Source organism: Vidua chalybeata, chromosome 10 (assembly GCF_026979565.1).
Source record: "Vidua chalybeata isolate OUT-0048 chromosome 10, bVidCha1 merged haplotype, whole genome shotgun sequence".
Lineage (NCBI taxonomy): Eukaryota > Metazoa > Chordata > Aves > Passeriformes > Viduidae > Vidua > Vidua chalybeata.
The window spans coordinates 5,062,235-5,082,429 of NC_071539.1; the positions used below are offsets into that span (position 1 = coordinate 5,062,235).

At 42.4% G+C, this 20,195-nt stretch overlaps 1 long non-coding RNA gene across 3 annotated transcripts; it reads right to left on the reverse strand.

Moving 5' to 3' along the window:
* Nucleotides 1-934: 934 nt before the first annotated feature.
* On the reverse strand, nucleotides 935-19,658 carry LOC128793108 (uncharacterized). Of its 3 annotated transcripts, none has more exons than XR_008432661.1 (4): nucleotides 19,528-19,658; nucleotides 4,343-4,490; nucleotides 2,621-2,754; nucleotides 935-1,054 (listed from the first exon to the last, which is right to left on the reverse strand). It is a non-coding gene; the product is annotated as an uncharacterized LOC128793108 (long non-coding RNA). The 3 variants fall into 3 exon arrangements; XR_008432660.1 differs by having other exon boundaries at nucleotides 935-1,059; XR_008432659.1 differs by lacking the exon at nucleotides 2,621-2,754 and having other exon boundaries at nucleotides 935-1,059.
* Between the last annotated feature and the right edge of the window lie 537 nt (nucleotides 19,659-20,195).

Here is a 20,195-nt window from a genome sequence, read left to right on the forward strand (position 1 = left end):
CTCCCAGCCATGCAGACACTTTGTGAGCTCCCGTTTTGGAAAAGCACAGAGCACCTTTACCTCCCACCAACCCTGTGAGCTCAGGCACTCAGCGTTGTTTCAGCAGCTGCTCTCTGGAGCTCAAGGAGATAGAGCTTCCTCAAATATCCAGCTAATGTTCCTTCCTTGCTAGGGTTGCTAAGTAGCAGTTTTTGTCAACCTCTTATCTAAGAATATAAATCCTGTGATTTGCTAAGACACTCCTGACGAGAAAATGGCTCCGATTCCCTGAGCACAGAAACTCCAACCCGGTTATTGCTGGGGAGAAAGCATTAACATTAGCATTCACAATCTGGGGAGGAGGAGAGGCTTCTTCCTCATATTTTCAGGAGAATAATTTAAGAATTGCATTAAAACAGTCTAGTCTACATGCAAATTTGATTTTTGACCTTTTGTGCTAATCAACAGCCATGCTGCTAAAAAGCTGTGTACATTATTGCAGAAAGTATGGAGTAGAATTAACTAATATACATTGAATATGGCTGTAGCAGATTTGAAGGTTATTTCACATACTTCCCTACATAGGGATCAGGATCTGAATCATCAGAAATGCTTCAAGGAGCAATTATTAACTCTTGATGGAGATCCTGGTGGAATGTGTAATATACTATAGGTATTAAATACAGTGGTGGTTATGTGGACAAGGGATATGATACATTAGGCCATAAAGATTTGAGAAAATTGCATGTTAAATGATTTAAAATAAACTGGGTACTGTTAAATAATTAGGACTACTTTTAAAAAGTATCTAAACCCCATTTGATCTCAGCTCCTGGTGCAGTTCACGGGGTGTTTCTGGACATGGGAGGAGCATGTGCATCATGAAGTACTCACCTAAAAGCACAACATCATTCCCACACTGAGGATTCTGCCACCACACATCACACACCAAAAAGAGGTTTTTCTACTCACATTTATTCTGGTGCTTCTTATAAAATCCATGGCAATATTTCTCACCAGTTCTGTCCCCAGATTGTTTTGTTTCTTCTTCCATGGTAGGACTGAAAGGTGCCTTCTGATCTAGGAAATGAAATGAAAGTACTGTAGACTGTGTTTATCATGTTGACTTTCTTTAGAGGATCTGGAGGAGTGAGGAGGATGGGGAGACTTCTCTAGCCAAAGAGAAAAGGGCCCTGAGAAACTCCCCAACCCTCCTCATCCAGCAAGGATTGTGCAGATGACCCTTGAGCTATCCGAGCCTATAAGCAAGTTGGTGCACCTGAAAAGTGCACCTGACCTTTCCAAGTTTTTTCCTAATGTATTTGTTTCTGAAACCCACAGTCAGTGAGCACTGCTGGGCAGGCAGGCAGAGATTCAACCATGTCTGGCCATGTGTAAATTCCATGAGGATCTGGAATAGCAAAATGAAGATAATTTCCAGTGTCACATCTCAGCTGTGGGAGAAGGTACTTCTTGGTTTTGGGGGAAAAAAAAAGGGACTGAAATGGGTTCCAGAAATCTTGCCAGAACTAAAGAGACCAAACCAACCCACCCAGCTGTAACAGAGTTTCGAAAATCCAGTCTTTGCAACCTTTTGCATCAACAGCTTAAGTTTTGCTGATGCCTGAGATAAAACATGTTCTTCCCATCTATGTACTTTTCAGTGCTGATCATCCAAAGCATTAAGAACTCTGCCCTTCAGAACACATCACCCGGATCTTTTAGCTGCAAAAGTAGCCATTTTGTTGTTCCCTGAATTCGTGAGGTGTAATTTCCTACAGGTTTGTGCTTTTGCCATCAACAGCACCACCACAGTGCCAGGTTCCCTGCATGTCCTGTCTGATCTGCCCAGCTGGCACGTGTCAGCTGTGTCCCGAGCGTGTGAGTGCTGCTGTCACCCCGCTGAGTGTCACTGCATGGCTCTGCCCCGACCTCGGCAAGGACAGATGCTCAGAGCACTTGCACAAAGCACCTTTGTGTAGGGAGCTGGACCAGCTCTACCCTCCCTTCCCTTCCCCTGCAGAAAATAAACCTAGATTGAATGTCAGTGTCACTTCTCACAAAGGAGTGCTCTGTTTGCAGGGAGCTCTGCTTTTAAGATGCCAGGCTGTGTGGTCACAGTGACAAATGGAGAACCCCACTCAGCGCTCTCCAGACTTACCCTGACATAAATCAAAGCAAGTGGACCTGATATTTCCCTTGCAGCATATTCTGCTGCTGATGGATTCCCAATTTCGTGACAAACTGCATTGTACACTTGGATTTCGATGTGTATCTGCTCCTTTTCCTTGGCAATAGGAAAACTTTGAAACCAATTCAGACCTTACACTCCAGCAGAACTTGGACTAAAATTGGACAGATATTTGTTGCAGAATAGGAAGGGTATTTAAAATAACATGTTCGTGAGATGCCTGGTATTTCACACCCACTGATAGAATAGGATTTAACTTCTATTTTTAATTTCACCTATGAGAGATTCAGACCTGCAGGTTGAATGTTTAGTGGTACTACACTGACAAAGAACTAAACTTGTGGCTTGTGATGTTTTTTTAAAGATTTTAGATTTTTATTAGATCTGAAGAGATAAGTTGAGTAAACACTTCAGACTTGGCTGACTTCACCTAAAACTGTTCTGAGTTACCTCAGCATCACGTGAAGGAAAAGGAGCCGTATCTGCTCTTCCTGAGAGGGTTCTCAGGACAGTCCTGATATATATGGTTTTTTTCTTTGCCTTTGGTACCATTTAAATCTCAGAAATTTCAGTGATGCCAAAACCTGCACTCCAAAAAAAAATAAAATTGAAGAAATTCTTTTAACTGATAGATTTTTATTAAAAAGTATTTGAAAGCAGAACTGGCTCTAGTCTGTCTGCTTTAGAATTGACTAAACCTCTATAGGACTGGGATCTTTTAGCCCCATTTTTTTTTACTTTCTTCCTTTTTGTTATTGGAAAAGGACTAGTGAGAAAGCGACTGGTGACACTTTCAGAATCATTCAGTGATTTATGAACACAAACTGAGTTTCAGTGCAATGCTTGCACACTTCTGCTGCTTATGTGCTCCTGAAAGTCTCACCCTTGCTGTAAATTGAGGGAGTTTTATTTTATGCTCCTTTTAATGCCAGTACTTTTGTCCCAGGAAATTCTCCACAGTCCCATCAGCAAGTAAATGGAAGACAGAGATTTTACAACTTTCATGACAGATAAGTCCTCATTTTCTCTCTTTGAACAAGCCCAAAGCTCCTGCCAGAAATCCAATACATGGGTGGCCTGCAACTTGCAAAACATAATCTAGATCTGTACTGGTTTTCTAAAGCTAAACAAGAATGACCAAAACAAGTTTGCTTGTGTTACCTACTTGCAGAGTTTTATGGTGAACACTAGGTTTCCTAATTCCTATTTGTCTTTTAGAAGGAGATTTTATTTTCTTCTGTTCTGCAAAGATGCAGCCTATCTCCTTTTGGAAGCCTTTTGGAAGCTGGGCAGGGTTAGGGCCAGGAAGTGGGCAGCCCCCCAGCCTTTTGGATGATTGTGTTGGAGGTGGCAGTGAGAGGTCAGCTACACACAGTTTGTCTGGCAAAAGTAGAGGCTTTCCACAATCTGACACGGAAAATGTACTTTTCCCTTCATGTTTCTCAATCACCAAGTGAGAGCCAAGCATTATCAGGAACAGCTATGTTCCAGGTCAGCAGGTTAATGACAAGAAGAAATGTCTTTTATCCCCCTGCCAAAATGTCATGCCCACTCCTCTTAAAACAAGGCCATGGTCACCAGAATTTGGGCATCTCTTTACCCCAGGAGAGGCTATTGGAATTCACTGTGCCAGGAGGTGACAACAGACTCTGATAAAGCCCTTGCTCACTCTAGATCCTGCTTGTCTTCAAAGGCTAAAGGAAACCTGGCTCTCTGTTCCCATCCCTGCAGCTGAGGTGCTCTCAAAGGTGGTGTTCAGTCCAGCAGTGCTCACAGAAGGGAAGGGTGAAGGCCCTGCTGCAGGGATGACCATCAGTGGTCACAGGAATCCATGGAGCTGGGAATGAGCTTGGGTCTCCCTGTCACCACAGCACACTGCAAACCTACCTTTGAACAAAAGAATGGTTGCAATAATGAAATTCAATAGCACAAATGTGGCACTTCATGGGTAAAAATCATATTTATGGGGACTTGTAGTGTGAAGTCTGTACTTTGCCTCAGAATTCATTTGATTACCTAAATCGTGGACAATCACAGAGCAAATCTCAGATGACAGCTTTCCCCCCCAGAAGTGTAGAAATGTCTGAAGCTCAAACTTCAGACTCTCTCAGCCTCCTTTTAAGACACAATCACACACAAAGAGTACATATTGCTCAAGACATCAGCTGTTACCTGTGAATTTGTGCTGCATGTAATCAGGGTGCTCTTTAGCAAAGTTTTTATTTGCCTCCTTTATTTTGTCAGCCTTGTCTCCTTTCAAAAATGATGTGTACATAACCGAAAAAGATACTTCTTTCTTGAAGGCTTCTTGAGTTGAAGCCTAAAAAAAGGCAAAGAAATGATACATTTCTTGTTGGGTAATGGCTAGTTAAAAAAACCACCAAAAAAAAAAAACCCTACATTCTCTGATGATATTTTCCCTTTAATAATTGCACAGTCATGCAAAGATAACATATTTTAGTCCTGAATATTAATTAGAGAGGAATTTAAATTAGTTCCAGAAAACACTGCCTATCTATACTCAGAAAATCAATTTAATGGGGAAAGAACATTTGTAAACAGTTTTCAGTGCAGTGAGCCTCTGTCTTCAATGAGGAGAAAAGTATTAGCTAAATTATCTCCTAGATGAAAAGAAAGAATGATTCTGTGCTCTTTGAAGGTCACAGCTTTCATCTGAGGGTTTTATTCAGTCCTTGGGAGCTGGTTAAAAAACACTAAGCATTCATATTACCCCTTGGGTTGGCATGAATCAGACACTGTGCCTATACGGAATATTAGCCTTAAAATATTGCATTTAAGCACCGTTTGCATTAAGAGTAAAATTCACTCCTGTGCAGAGGGCAACACAAAGCTTATGAACCTTTTCATCCCTCAGAAATGACTCAAATGATGCATTGTGCTGGTCTGGTGCAGAGAGGTGGATTTCACACTCAGTGGACCCCAATGGTGCTGGAGCTGCCAGGAGGAGCTGCCAGCCTGGGAACAGCCTTGCTTGGCATTTTTATCCACCAGAGCAAGGGAGGCTGAGCTGCAGCTCCTCGTGGGCTGGGATTACCACGTTCAGCTCTGCCTTGGCTGCATCTCCTGCTGTCTTAGGTTGGAAAAGGGGGTGTGTATTCTATTCCTGTCTGTTAGAGGTGGGGCAGTTATCTTCTGTTCATTGGGCAGTTTTCTTTATCTCTTCCACAGCCAATCCTCCCTCCAGGAGATCTGTTCATGGCCAGTGAGTGTCCCTGCATGGCTGAGAAAATTCCATCATCCCATGGGGAGAGGCTGTGCCCGGGGGAGGAGCCAAGCATTCCTACCTGGATACAATCTGACTCCTGCAACACCACAGCAGCCTTTGCCCACTGCATTCCCAGAGGAGCAGCTTTCTGCCCCACTGCATTCCCAGAGGAGCAGCTTTCTGCCCCACTGCATTCCCAGAGGAAGCCCAGGCCCATCTCCAGCACTCCTGGAGCTTCAGAGGAAAACTCCAGCCTTGTCCAGGATCCTGCTCCAGCAGAAGCACAGCTGGCACTGCAGGAGGGCTGAGCCCCCATGGAATGGGACTGCTGCCACCACCCTGACCCACAGCTTGCCAGGGCCTGCTCTGACTCTGCCAGTGGTTTGTTTTCTTGTCTGTACTATTGCATTTGTATTTTTAATTTTCCTAGTAAAGAACTGTTATTCCTACTCCCATATCTCAGTAGTAACACAGAGTTAACAGGGATGGTCAGAAAGGCATGAGGGGAAATGATATCTGCATTTCACCGGGGGGTATGAATCTCCCAGGTCCCCTGAGGTGGTTCACAGAGGGTGTCACTGTGAGACCAGCTCTGTGTGTTATTGACAAGCCCTCATTTTTGTTCACCAGTCTATCCCCGACCTGGGTAAAATTATCCAAAGCACAGTGTGGCTCCGTGAGTCATTCCTTCAGCTGATGACTGCTCCCACCACCCCAGGATGGGAGGCTGAGAGTGCCAATTAGTTAAGTATCCATGTCTTTCTCTCTAATGGCTTTCGATAACAGGACTTCTGATAACATTTTATGCCAGTTTATTTCCATGCTGTTGATTGATATGGGGCATGCAGAAGTACTGTAACAGTTGTTTTGAGTAGATTTTAGGATAGGCTGCCACACGTGCACCCTGAGTGCTCTTACACTGATTACTCTGCCTGGATCTCGAGGGTATCACTGGGGATTTGTTTATATTTTGGATTTCTATATTTAGCCAGCACATTATCCTGCATGTATTGGAATGGAAGCAGTCTGGAGTGGCCAGTTTAGCCCTGGAGAATTAACAAGCCTCGAATGTGTGTAATAGTAGCATGGCCACCCGGGGCAATAATAACATTCCACCCAGGTGAGGAGAAGATCCAGCTTTCCGTGGGCAGAACCGTGTTATCCATGGTTAATGGCACAGATCTGGAGGTATCAGACCAGAAAATAACAAGTGTGTCCTCTTGCCAAGAGCTTGGGGGACGCACGAGGGCATCTGTGCCCATTCCTTCCTGTGGTGAGCTTACCAGTCTGCACTGATTTACAGAAAAGTGATTTTACGTTTTCTTATTTCTGTGGGCTTTAAATATCTTGTTGTTCAGGGCATTTAGAGGATCATGTAGCAAACAATACTACCAATCTAACTTTCTAAGATACATTTAAAAAAAAACTTTTCCAAGTTTTTCTGAATTTCAGGTGTATATATAGATGTGGAATTAGGTCAGCCTAATTTTGTGTGAGATGTTGGGTATTCTGCTTATTCTCTGTAGGTTGGCAACCCTTTCCTAATCCGGATTGATGTGAGCATGTGAGTGTGGGTTTGGGTGTATCCACACATTTCAGGTTTAAAATAGGTGGAGTGAGGGAGCGAGATGAAAAAGCAAGTGGCTGGGCCAGGCAAGCTCTGCAGTCTGCAAAGTTCCCTTTTGGGTTTATCATCCTCAAGAACATTTCAAAGTCACACTTTGGGATCTCTGCATTGCCTGGTACCTGTGGCTACTCTGCACAGCAAATAGCGAGTAACTCTGAGGTGAAATATGGTGAATAATGAATAATGGTGAAATGTCAGCCAATGAGGAAAAGAACAGATTAATAATTTCTGGTCAATACTATTACTGAAGGTATTCTTATTATTACCCAAGAGCATTTTCCCCCCAGGCTACTGACTCTGGACATAGATGCTATTTGTTTTATTATCTTCTTGGATTTTTATGGAGTAAAGTCTTTAAAGATATAAAACTTCAGCCCATAAAAACTTTGGAGGAGAAAACTTTATATGAAGAAATCCCAGAGGATTTTTCTGCTCATGCCTTTATGTACTGAAATCTGTCACTGTGGATGAATAGCTGGCAGCATGTCCAGGAAGCAGAGATGCCTCCAGAACATTTGTTGTGCTCTGCACATGTCACTCAAGATACAGACACATCGAGGAGAGGATTGGAAGGGCTCAATGGACTTCCAGGAATTCCTTGCAGAGAGAATTGGGCAGCTGGTTTTTCCCTGTTTGCAAGTGTTTTGATGTCCTTGCATCAGAACAGGCCTTTCTACAATGTCCTGTCAGGTGCAAGAAGGAGGATGTTGCTTTTCTGGCCTCAGAGTGGAAGGAGTGTGAGGCTCTCGTGAGTGTGGGGGCAGCTGCTAAGCTGACAAAATGATAAAGAAAGATGATTTTTTTTTTTGCATATCTTGCAACTGAGCTCTGCAGCAAGTCTCATCACATGGAGCTACACTCCAGCCCTTAATTCCAGAAGAGTTAGAAAACATGAAGTCCTTGAGGTGATCTTAAAATATAAGGAAGAGCTCCTCTAGCAAGGTACAATAATGAATGTAAGGGCTATGACTGACACGGGGCCACTGAATGTGGTTTACTTCAGCAGTGGACAGAATCTATTTCTCCAGCAAAGATGCAAAAACTTGCTTTAAAAGAGTCTGCAGAGTAACCTGGTGATATGGAAGATTTCTTTTTGTAGTTATGGGACTGACTCATGCTCTGCTGTGTCAGGAGGTTTGTATCCCTGTTTTGGAAGTGTGGGGAATCAGAGAAATTCTGCAGAGAAACCATATGGAGACAAAGTGTCTCAAGGGGTATTTATATTGTCAGCACTTCTATTAAAATACCAATTAATTCCTTCACGAAGCACAAGCTTGAGGGATGCCTCAGTTACAGGTTTGAGGCATGTACGTTGCTTGTGAAAAATAAAAAGCCAAAAGACATTCTTAAGCAACAAACTTTGTTTTGATTGAGGTTTTAAATCTGTACTTGACCCAGAACTGTCTCATGATCGTCTCTGAGTCTCTTGGCATGCAATAGCCAAGGTTTTTGTCCCTGTGAAGATTGTGAGGTCCTGGCACAGTTGCCCAGAGAAGCTGTGGCTGCTCCATCCCTGGGAGTGTCCAAGGCCAGGTTGAACAGGGCTTGGAGCCACCTGGGACAGTGGAAGGTGTCCCTGCCCATGGCAGGGGTGGAACAAGATTGGATTCAAGGTCCTTTCCAACCCAAACCAGTCTATAATTCTGTGATTCAACACTGCCTAAAATTCTGTTAAGAACTCACAAAATGAATAGGGAGAGGCACAAGAAAGGAACCTTCACTATGCCAGCTTCTGATGGCAAATGATGTAACTGCTTCAATATTTTTATGAAGCTCTTGCCATTTTGCATTAGAGCAGACATAGAAGAAAAATGGCACTGTAGTGAAAAAGTCTTCGTAACAGTGAGAGTAGCTTTCCCTGCCACAGTTCCTAACCTTAATCCTCTTTAACTACAGAAAGGTTTAATTTGGAAAATCCAATTATCTTGACATCTAGAATTAGCCAAAAATTTAGATATCTTTCTAGTGCCTTATCTTGCAGCTGCAGTGCACACTCAGTCCCTGTCTCATTTACAGTACAGCAGGAACTGATGCTTTTATTGATGATTTTTATTAATGCAATGGTATCAGACAGGGTAAAGCCATTAGCCTCTTCTATGAACTGCTTCCACTCCTAGGCTGGTAGTTAGAATTATGGGTGCACTGCAGTGCAACCTATGTGCTTTTCTCTATATCTTTCCAACCATAAAAAAGTCTCAGGCAGTCCTGCCACTAAGTCTGCGGCTGTTGTGATACGAGTATCTTCTCACCAGCATGATCCTCTTACATAATTTTTATTTTACATTTTTTTCTGTGGGGAAAAAATAAGCAGACAGAATGCCAGAGCACATCCCTTTCTCAATATGTTTATGGTATGAAAAAATCATGTATTGTACAATAGATGAGAACTTTCTGCTTATCTGCCTTGTAATGCCTCCCCATTAATGTAGGTCACATCAAATATCAGCTTATTTGGGGTCTTAAGTTATTAAGGTATTTAAGTCTCTGCGAGTTAGTTTGGATGCAGCGTGTTTTGAAAGGGGATTTGTGGAGCGCTGTGGCGGCAGAGCCGTGTCTTCCCAAAGGCAGAGGTGCTGCAGATGGGTTACCTAAGGCTTCAAGGCCTGCTTGATGCTCTAATAAAGGATCTCCTTATGTTTGGGAAGAAAGGAAATCCATGCTTTATGTCCTTTCAAAGAGATCACGAGTCATAAAGAAAAATCCTGGAATGCGCAGCATATGGAAAGGCTGGAGGCTGCTCTGGAAACTCCTTGCCTGTGGTGTCTGTGAACAGGCCAATTATCCTCTACATGAAGCCAGTGTCCAAAACCAGAGTTTTTTACCAGTTTTGTTAACAATGTCCCCTTAAAAAAATATATTTTTGTAGTGAGGAATACCCCAATTCCACTGAGGCAATTCCCTGTGGCTGCTCTGGGCTCCCCTCCAGTGCTGGGAGAAGCCTTTTGCCATCCCAAGTCCTCAGCAGGTGCTGGGACAGCTCTGCAGGGCTCCTGCTAGGGCAGGAATAGGTCACAGCTTAAACAGCATGTTGTTTTTGTGAAAAAAAAAAAAAAAAAAAATATATATATAAACTGTGCTGAGCTGAACAGCTTTGGCTGCCTGGACTCAGATATCTGAACTCAGGCAGGCAGTGCCAAAGGCTGGGCATCACTGAGTGATTTAGGGAGATGTAGTCAGAATCCCCTGGCCAACATCTGGATGCTGCATCCATCAGGAGGTTCAGACAAGTGCTTGAGAGAGAGGGAGTGATCCTGGCACAGGAATACTCCTGGGAGAAAGATGGGATATTTGCTATAAGGGATTTTCAGGGCTTTTAGCCTGAGGAGGAGAAGAAAAAAGAGAGAAAAGAAGAAAAGGAAGCTGGAATACAGAAACTAACTGAAGGAGATGTCAGTGCTTCCCGGCACGGAGCTCAATGTCTTTTGGGAACTTAAATGTGAAGAGATGAATCAGACAGCCTGAGATGGTGACTGATGTGGTTAGCCTGTCAAATGGACAGCACTGCTCAGAGGGTCAGTGGAAAATCATGCCTGAGTCATTGCAATAGCAAACTACTTTATGTGCCTGAATGGCTGTTAATTTACTAGAAGCCGAGTTGACTGTATATAGAGATGTTTCTGAAAAGTGACTCTGTCTATTTTTGCATGGTGTGCTCTGTAGCTCTTCAAGAGCAGGTGTGCAGGCAGAGCCACATCACCAGTAATGATCCCAGGAGTAGCACACATTCCTGCCTGCAGCTTCATTTCCCGAAGAAAGGAGCAGGGATACAAAGAAAGGGAAGAGGATAATGGATGTGCAACTTCTTAAGGACCTTTGCAATTCAAGGGCACAATGAGGGCCTGAGAACAGCACAAAATGGGTGGGGGTTTGCACTGTTTTTTCAGCTTTCCTTTGTAAATCTTAAAGCTCTACTTTGCAACCAGTAAAATCCAGAATTAATGGAAAATTCTGCTTTTGAAAATGTACATTACTTTTGAGCTGTCCTGTGGGTTTTTTAAATGGTCTAGAGTTTTGCTGACCAGGTTGTTCCCATTGAGCATCCTTAAGACATGATTTATAGGTTCCCGTTAACAGTTACAACGCTGATTGGGTTGATAATTTGTTTAATATTGGGATTTCAACAACTAGAAACTACAGCAAGGTATGTGTTGCCTATTTCATTCAGCTAGTGTTAAATAAATCCATCTCTCCTCAAATCAGAGACAATTAATCCATCTGCTTTAATAGTTGTGACATTTAAACTAATACCTCTCTTAGCATTATGATTCAAGCAGTATTTATTCTATCATGAATGATTTAGTACCAGAAAAATAGAAGTAGGGAGAAAATATGTGGAAGTAGATATTATTAAAGAAGGAAGGATGCAAGAAAACTGTTAAATTCCTTGGCTTTGTACACGTAGAATTGTTTCTGAAATGGAAATATCAGCAGTAACAACAGCAACAAAAAGCTCCCAAATCAGTATCAATATGATAGAAGCTCTGTTATGTTATTTTATTTGCCTTCTCAATCCAGTTTTCAATTACTCCATATTTTTACTACCGTACCTGAGAGCAGAATGATGCTGATTTTCTGCAGCTGAGAGTTATGTCTTACAAAGGCAGACAGGTCTGAATCCCTGAAATGGCACACATAGGAAGGGGCCCATTCTGTCCTGACAAAATGTTATTAATTTTAATTTTAACAAGTTGCTTCAGTCATGATGCAATGGAACATAGGAAATCCACAAACTGGTCAGAAGCTGCACTGAGATTGTCTGGACAACAGTGAGATGTCTTAAGAACAAACTGATCTTCCTGCTTAAGAGACAAAATCTTTTTGTTCTAATGACCAGGATAAGGAATATAATTATGTCCAAATTTTCCAGCAGGAAATTAAAAGCTCAGTGCTTCAAGACAAGAGCTGGCCTTCAATGTGACCATGGATACAGAAGAGGGAGGATTGCCTGTTGGTGTTTATGAGGAGCTATCTCTTTTCTGGCATGAGAAGATTTAAAATGAATTCTTAAAGCAGCAACAAGCTCCACAGACCTCTGGGACAATACAGACTCAGGCACACCAGAAACCAACTTCTGCCAGTGCACCCAAGAGCCATTGACCTTACAGAGTTTTTCCCCCTGATTTGATTAAAGAAGGGACTTTCCTGCAGTGAAGTGTGGCACAGCATGAGCTGCTAAAATAGCTTCAAGAATTAATGAGAAATACATTCTTTCAGTGATATGATGGCCAGGCTGCCCAGAGAGGCTTCCTGTCAGCTCCTATCAGTCATTCCATTAGGAGGATTGCAAAACATCCCTGCTGCTGCCAGCTTGGAAACCTCCTGCTCCATAGCAGGGCACGGGTCAAGTGTGAGCACACAGCACTGCTGACAGGCCTGGGCACCAGCTGGGGCTGCACAGGAGGCTTTGGCTACCAAGAGCTTTTCCCTCTTGACTTCCTTGCCTTGGATTTTCACCCTTGAAGGTGTGAGATGAGGCTGAGCTCTACAGGAGCTGACAGTGCTGGAGGTGCTCAGCTGCCTTGCAGGGCTGGGATTTGTTTGCTCTTTGGGTGACGTGTGTGCTGCCCCGTGCCTGCAGCAGCCCAGGCTTTTGGGGTGGTAGCACCTGGTGCTCACAGCAGTGACCAGAGTGCAAAGCAAAGGTCTGAGGGTACCCAGACCTCCATGTGCTGCTGGAAGCTTTCTCTGTGGCACTGAGTTTAGCTGACAGAAATATTCTCAGAAACACAAAGTTGCATTTTCGTTGTGCTAAGAGCATCTCTGTGGTGGCTGCAGTCTTGCCCAGAACACTGGGGCTGAACAGGAATTAAAGCTAAAAGCCCAGTTTATTCCAATGCAAATTAAAGGCCTCCATTTGAGCTGCAGCAAATACTTGTTGGCTACATCCTGAAATTAAGTTTTTTTAGTACAGATGGCTATGGAAGCATGCAGATATGAACATACAAGCTTTGAAATGCTTTCCTGGGGTTCTGTTACTTTCTGCAACATATGCCTGGCTGGTGCAATGGCATTTAGTGTAAGACTTTGGCTAGGTGGGATTGACTTTGGATCTAAGTGCACAGTGGATGCAAGAGCTCAGCTTTTAGCATAAAATAGGCCACATGGTTTTCACAATGGAATAATGAAAATAATTAGATTTGTTATGTACAAATTAGTCAAGACTGGGATATTTATAAATGAGTTAATAATTTACACTAAAATGGGAGTGCCAGATGTTGGCCAGGCTGTGACTTTCAAGGTTTCCACCCTGTTTGACAGCACTGGGCTTTTTTGACATGGTCAGAATGTATGGGTGTGGTATATTTTCATTCACAGAATGAGACATCCAGCTTACATTGCACAGTTTTTAGCCAGTGGAATTGTTTGCCAAGGTGTGAGTAACACTGGACAGTTTGGAGAGGGATTGTTTCTGTGGGATGAAATATCACAAGCCTACTGTTTATTTTATTATTACTAGCTGAGAAATTGCATTGCAGACAAGAAATGCTGGGGAGCTTACATGAATATAGTAATAAGTAAGTTTAAACTTTGTCTTGCTGCTACCACTCTGAAGATATTTACTATAATATGTTTAATTTTTCCATTATTATTTATTGTGGTGAACTCTATTTAATTAATCTATTTTTAATCTAACAGCCAATACACAAATCATCCAGTGCATATCTCTAGTGAGTTATGAAAAGAAACCCATTCATTTGATGGTATGTCAACTTGGAATGTATATTTTTCAATCCACAGAATAAAATATTTGAACAGAGAAAAAGGCCCAGCTTACTGAATAATATTATCCATTGCAAATTACTTTTCCACCACTCATTGGTATTATACCTTTATCTCAGAGTAGAATGGAAGTTGGGTATTAATATTCAAACCCAACAGAGGGCATTAGGTATTATGTATCACTGTACAGAAGATCCAGAAATAGATGATTTACTTTAAAGGGGACAGTCAAAGAAAGCTAATCAAAAAGCTAATCAGAAAGAATATTTAAAGTTGCCTTGATCATGATCCATGGGTATATACAGGGAGAAGATAAGATGTGCTAAAAGATCCTTAAGCTTTCAGAAATTAATGCATAATATAAATTGATGGAAGTTTGGATTGAATGAGTAAGGTCCCACTTTGTAAACTGGGGAAAAACAGGGGAAAAAACCTGTAACAAATGATCTATTAGATGGTCAATGGTAAATATTCTGTTCCTAAACTGTTTAAATGGGCATTGGGTAACTTTCTCAAAACCAGTCTCTGCCTTCCTTTTGTGGCACAAGTGCAGGAAGGCAGGGGTGCAATTCTGTGCTGTTTTTATGCAGAAAGTCAGGTAATTCATTAGTATGAGTCCATGTGACCTTAAAAATTTAGCAGAACAAACTTTGCAACGTGCTTAAGAGGAGCTATACAGTCACATGAAACAGGTTAGTCCCAAAGAAGAAGAAATATATAAAAGTTGATAATGAAGGGAGCAATTTGAATGTTTTAAGAATGGTTTAAAGAAAGAGGACTCCTGGCAGTTGATGTCAGGGATAGGAGAAGTTCAAAGGAAAGGATAAACCCCGTATCAGGAGAAGAAAACCAGAGGAGATACAAGATAAAGACTGCTCTGAGCATGAGGAAGAGATCAGGAGAGAAAACACAATGATTTAGAAGTAGGATAAATATTAAAGAGCTTTGCAGATGAGTATTAAGGGCTTGAATTTTTTGCAGTAAAGATATCAACTGAAGGATTCAAATGGCCTCTACAATATTTTGAAGCCATGACAGAAGCAGAAGACTTTTCCAGCAGTTAAAAGAACCATGATACAAAGAAACAAAAGTAGTCAATGCCATGCCAGAAGGTTTTATACCTGACCTACTGATCAAAGCAAAGAGGGATGTATTTAATCTACAAATCTTTCTTCACAGAAGGAAAAAACAAACCATCCTGTCCCCCATCTCTTCCCTTTTCCTTGGAAAATGTTGCTCATGCTTGTGAGCCAGTGCTGGGGCAGAGGAGTAGTTAGCACGAAGCTTGTGCATCAATAGCTGTTGCTTTGGTTACAAAGGCACATGAGCATGTATAGTTGTGACAAGTTATTTTCAGCTTTTACACCATGAAATAGAGAGAATATTAATAAAAAAAAAAAAGATTATGCTACCTCTGCTCAGTCTGTGTGTGGTGGAAAGTCCCAGTGCAGTGTCACATGCTGCATCATCCTGATAATTGTTGCTGTGTGCTCCGATGACATTGAAGCCAGCCCTGGTGCTGAGTGCACAGAACTCAGTGCACTGGGAGGGGAAAGGTTGCTGGGGTGCTGGGGATGTATCTTCAGGAGCTGTTTCTTGAGTGGGAGCAGCACTGGGCACCCAGCTGCCTCTCCTGCGTGTGTCAGCATCTCGGTGCCGCTGAATCCCGCGCGTAGCCCACGCTCAGGCACAGGCACAAAAGGCACAAAATCTCCGAGCAATCTCTTGTCTCCTGGTGAAAACCGAGTGCAGCAGGGGATCAAACAAATGGTTTGATCTCTGCTGATGTTTCAAAGCTTCTGCAGTCAAAGATGACAGCGACTTGGGAGAAAGGCAAGGAGTGGGAGTGGGGCACAAACACCAAGGTGGTGCCTCTTGGTACCACAGGGGTCCAGCCAGGCCCACACAGGAGCCTTCTGTCAGGGAAATGAGCTGTGAGCTCTGGAGTAAGGTATTGATGAGCCAGAGTCCTACCACTGCCAACATCCTTTGGCCCTTGCTATTTAGCAGGTGAGGGTAATGGCCGGAAGCAGTTCAGTTCCCCCTTCACTTCTGGTTCATTCCCACCTTAGCCCAACCACAGCTTCTCGTTTAGACTCTGCATGGAGGCACTGGGATGAATTTTGTCCTTCACACCACTTTTCCAGCCCTGTGGCATAGCAGGATGGCCTGAACCCCTGGGGCAGAGGACAGCTATGACAGCTTCTGCTTTAAAGGGTTTTTCTTTGAGGCTTCATATCCATGACATCAAGAAGGGAAGTCAATGGATACCAGTGTAAAGAGGCAAAAAAAGACATTCCATTTGAAAGAATGACCCCTTCATAAAATGTGTTTGTGAACTCAAGATTTTAAATGAGTCTGACCCAGTGGGGAAAAAAAATCAAACTGTTCTATACAGAAGAAATTCTCTGCTGGAAAGTACATACAAAAGTTCACAGGCACTGCAAACACTAGCCCAGTGGGTAATTCTCTGAATGAGATGCACTTTGCACTCACAGCAATACTGAAATTCAGCAGCTCCTGGGACTCAGATTTATTCCATTTTTACCAATAAGAATGCAACTAATAATAGTTGAAAAAAAGGAAGAATTTGCCATGTGAGGGAATATTTAAAAAATCACATTCTGATCTTTATTACTCTGGCTTATGTCAGACATATTTTGCACCACTTCACATGAAGCACAGATGTAACAGGTGTTCTCACAGAATAAGCTAAAATAAATGGGAACAGAATCAAACCCTGAAATTTTGTTGCATGGGACATATGCTGTTCCTAGAATCCTTAACTTCTTTGTATGGAAAAAGAGAGCCTGAGGACCAGATCCATTTTGGGAGGCAGGAGGGTTTTCCACCACCTGAGGCCCAAATGCTGCACTCCCTCTGGGGATGAAGGCTGGGTCTTCACTGGCAGTGGCAAACTCCTGTAGAAATGAGCCTCTCCAAATAAAGAATATTACCACAAAATTTGCTCCTCAGGAGGGAGTAGAAACTCAAGTAGAAGGAAGTACCCTTCAACTTGAATTTTGCTGATGGGGCTGAACAGCCATCTTAAATAAGTATCACTCAAGACATGACTCCCATTAAAGTCAATGGTCTACTCCTCACATCAGTAATCTTGGTAGAGTGGGGTCTTGCCTACTCATCCTTCACAGAGCACTGCAGGTTCCTCTGAGACCATTTGTTACAGCCATTTTTTTGCTCCCCTTCCAGCTGAGGAGTTTGGAAAGGTGTCAGAGGATTAGTACCATGCAAATTGTGAGAGGAAAGTGTCACTAAGGTAGGAAGACTTCACAAAAAATAGCTTAGGGGGCTATACAGTATCTGGAATTAAATTTTATGGCACTCCATAAAATTGAAGTATGAGTCAAGGGTTAACAACCTTGAATTTTGCCCTTAAAATTAGTCCAAGAAAATCTACTTCGTTATAAATACGGTGGTACTGTATTGTGTCCTGTTGATTGATATGCCCAAGAGCTACCTTTGTCGGCAGTCTTTTAAGCAGTAATCCTTCATTTTGATCTTAATAGTGAGATAAGCACCTCCTTCCTCGTTGGGCTATCAATTTTTAGCTGCCAATACAGATGGATGGGGTCGCTTGTTGCACACACGGTGCCTCCTGTCATGATGAATGTATAGTCAGCAATCATGGCCCTCCTCGTGACAAAAGCAGAATAAATGAGTGTACAGGGAGGGAAGGATGCATATAGCAATATTTAATACAGGTGATATTAGAAGAGTGCAACATGAGTTTTTTTCACCAAAAGATTGCACATAACTCTCGGTCTTTGTCCAGCCTTAAGACAAAGATTGGTAAATTTTTTTAACTATCTGCCAAAAAGCGACATTTTATTTTAATAACTTTTCAGTATTTTACCCTAAGCAAATATTTAATGGATACTATACAATATTTTAGCCTGGCTTTTCTTGTTTTCCTTTAAAGTATTTGGGGATGAAATATTTTATATTTAAATACATTCCTTCTAGGACAGCATCAACATGTACAATACTCTGTATCTTGGCAGCATTGGAATATCACTTGTCTATGGCAAACTCAGACATAGTTCACCTTTGATTAAACTATAGCTTAAAACCCACCCCAAACTAAAAGTAATAACCTAATTGAGTATGCTTTAGTACTTCCACTGTCTGTGACAATCATTGCATTGATCTTTCTAGGCTGAGAGATATTAAAAAAGTATTGTGCAAAAGATATTAATGCAGAGTCTTAACAGACTTTAGAAAATCAGTTTGCTTTTATGGCTGCCTCTCTGTGCTGCTCTCTGTTTCCTCTTCTCCTTCCTTTCCTCTAGAGATTCCAAATCCAATTAAATGTGACTAGATGTAATTCCAAATTGTCGCTTTAGTCAATTAAACATATAATAATCTTGTGTACCTAATTACTAGCTCCAAAAGTTTATTTGTTGATGTAGTGCTATCAATGTGTACTTCTGCATGTTCCCCTTATCATTGCCTATATATTAATTGTGGTTTGACATTACTGTAAATTGAATTTGAAATTTCCCCCTAGTTAAAAGTCTCTCACAAACAGTAATCCCAATCCGGTTGTAATACCCTTTCAGAATGTACTTTCCAAGGCTGTATTATGTTCTTAATGAGATATAACCAAAAATACATGGATTTAACAATAAACATTTCAAAACAGGCCCAGTATCAGGGGGTAACATATTGTTACAAACGGGAACTAAATCTTCCCTTAGATGTTCTCATACAGCTCCCATTAATTTCACTGGGAGAAAAGCAATTCAGTAGAATCCATGGATTTTTGCATAAGGACTGGATTTAGCCATAAGCTTTATCCAATGCTCATTCAAATCATTGGCAAGAATCCTCCTGACTGTGCTAGAACAAAGAGCAGTTTCTAATTGAACATCGTCAGTCCAGCCGGCACAGGGTGAACAAAGGATAAAATCCTCATTGCCTTGAACATAATTGGCAAACTGCTCATGGGCTCCAAGTGGTTTAATCTCAGGAATGACATATGGACCCTGTGGATGAAGCAGAGGAGGTGAGCAAAGCACCCAGCTTTGCCTGCTTGAGCTGGTGATGGTTTTGAGGAAAGACCTTCAGTGTGTCCTGAGCTGCAAACAAGAAATAACCCTGTAGCACAATATGAGGGAAGATTGAATGGATGTGTCCTCTTATTCCGTGCCTTTGATCCACTGAAAAGCTCCCAGCTCCCATGGCAGTGGCAGTGGCTGGGCCACAGCTGTGTACATGAGAGCTGGTTGCTCCTGCAGCCACCTCCACAGAAATAAGGGACTTCCAATGCAAATATAAGCCAGTCTGAAGCACTGAAACCTCGTGGTTTTTTTGCAGTCAGAGGCCATTTGCAAGTGCTCATTTACAATCTGGGATCACATAATTATATTGCCCCCTTGACTGCTGGCATTCCAAAGGTTAAAACAGTCAGGTTCAGGTCCTTAACCCCGAGCCAAGGCTTGCTTCTCCCAGCCTGGCACTGCTTCCAGAGGTGCACAGAGCTCTGGACAAACCTGGCATCAATCCTTGGACAAGTTGTTTCATCTTTTGCTGTTTCTCAGCATCAGCTGTGAAATGCAGACAGTCATATTTGACTGATTTACTGATTTGGAGTGTGAGTCCCCCTGGCTCAATTGTTTGCTAATCCTTCACAGCCTGCACAGCACAATGTCACTCTGATCATGGCAGAAGTCTCCAGGCATTGCTGCACTCCAGACAAATGCCTTTTCTCTTTATTCTTCCTTCTTAATTTGTCCTTATTTAAATAACCAGAAGCACACTCACATTTCTGGCGTTCGTGTTTAGTTTTTCAACATCTGATGTTATCCCTGCAGGTTCCTCCTGTGCTGCCCTGCATGGCTTCAGGAGTGGTGAGGCACACACACAAAGCACCTCTGAGCCTCCTGGTGCCTCCATCCCAGTTTTGCTTCTCAGTTCCTTGGTCACAGGGAGCACACACAGGTCAGGACCAATGCTTGCTACTGTGACCTCAGGGCTTATAAAGGAAAATTCCACTACTTGGAAAATTCCACTTTCAAAAGAAACACAGGGATTAAGGCTCTGTGTGTATGGCCTCTGCCCAACCCCAAATGCACCCACGTAAGAGACTTTTTGTTGAAGGTCTCCAAGGCTCAATGCACAGAACCAAAGTGAACTGTGAGATAGGGAACTATGAATTTCCAGAGGCAGGGACACAGGTGGAATTACGCTGCCTGAATATGATCACAGGGTTGGGCACTGAAAAATACTTAGGGACCTACCTAAACACTCAAAACCCAAAGGACCAATTGAGATGTTTAGGAAAGTTAAAAGCCTGTCTCGCACTGAAATACGTGAAGGCTTAAAGCACTGAGCTCTGGTCCTGATTCCTGGTGAACACCTCTCCATATGGCCCATGGAAATCCAGGCAGCAAAGATTTCCACTGAGAGATTGATGAGCCTATGAGACACTC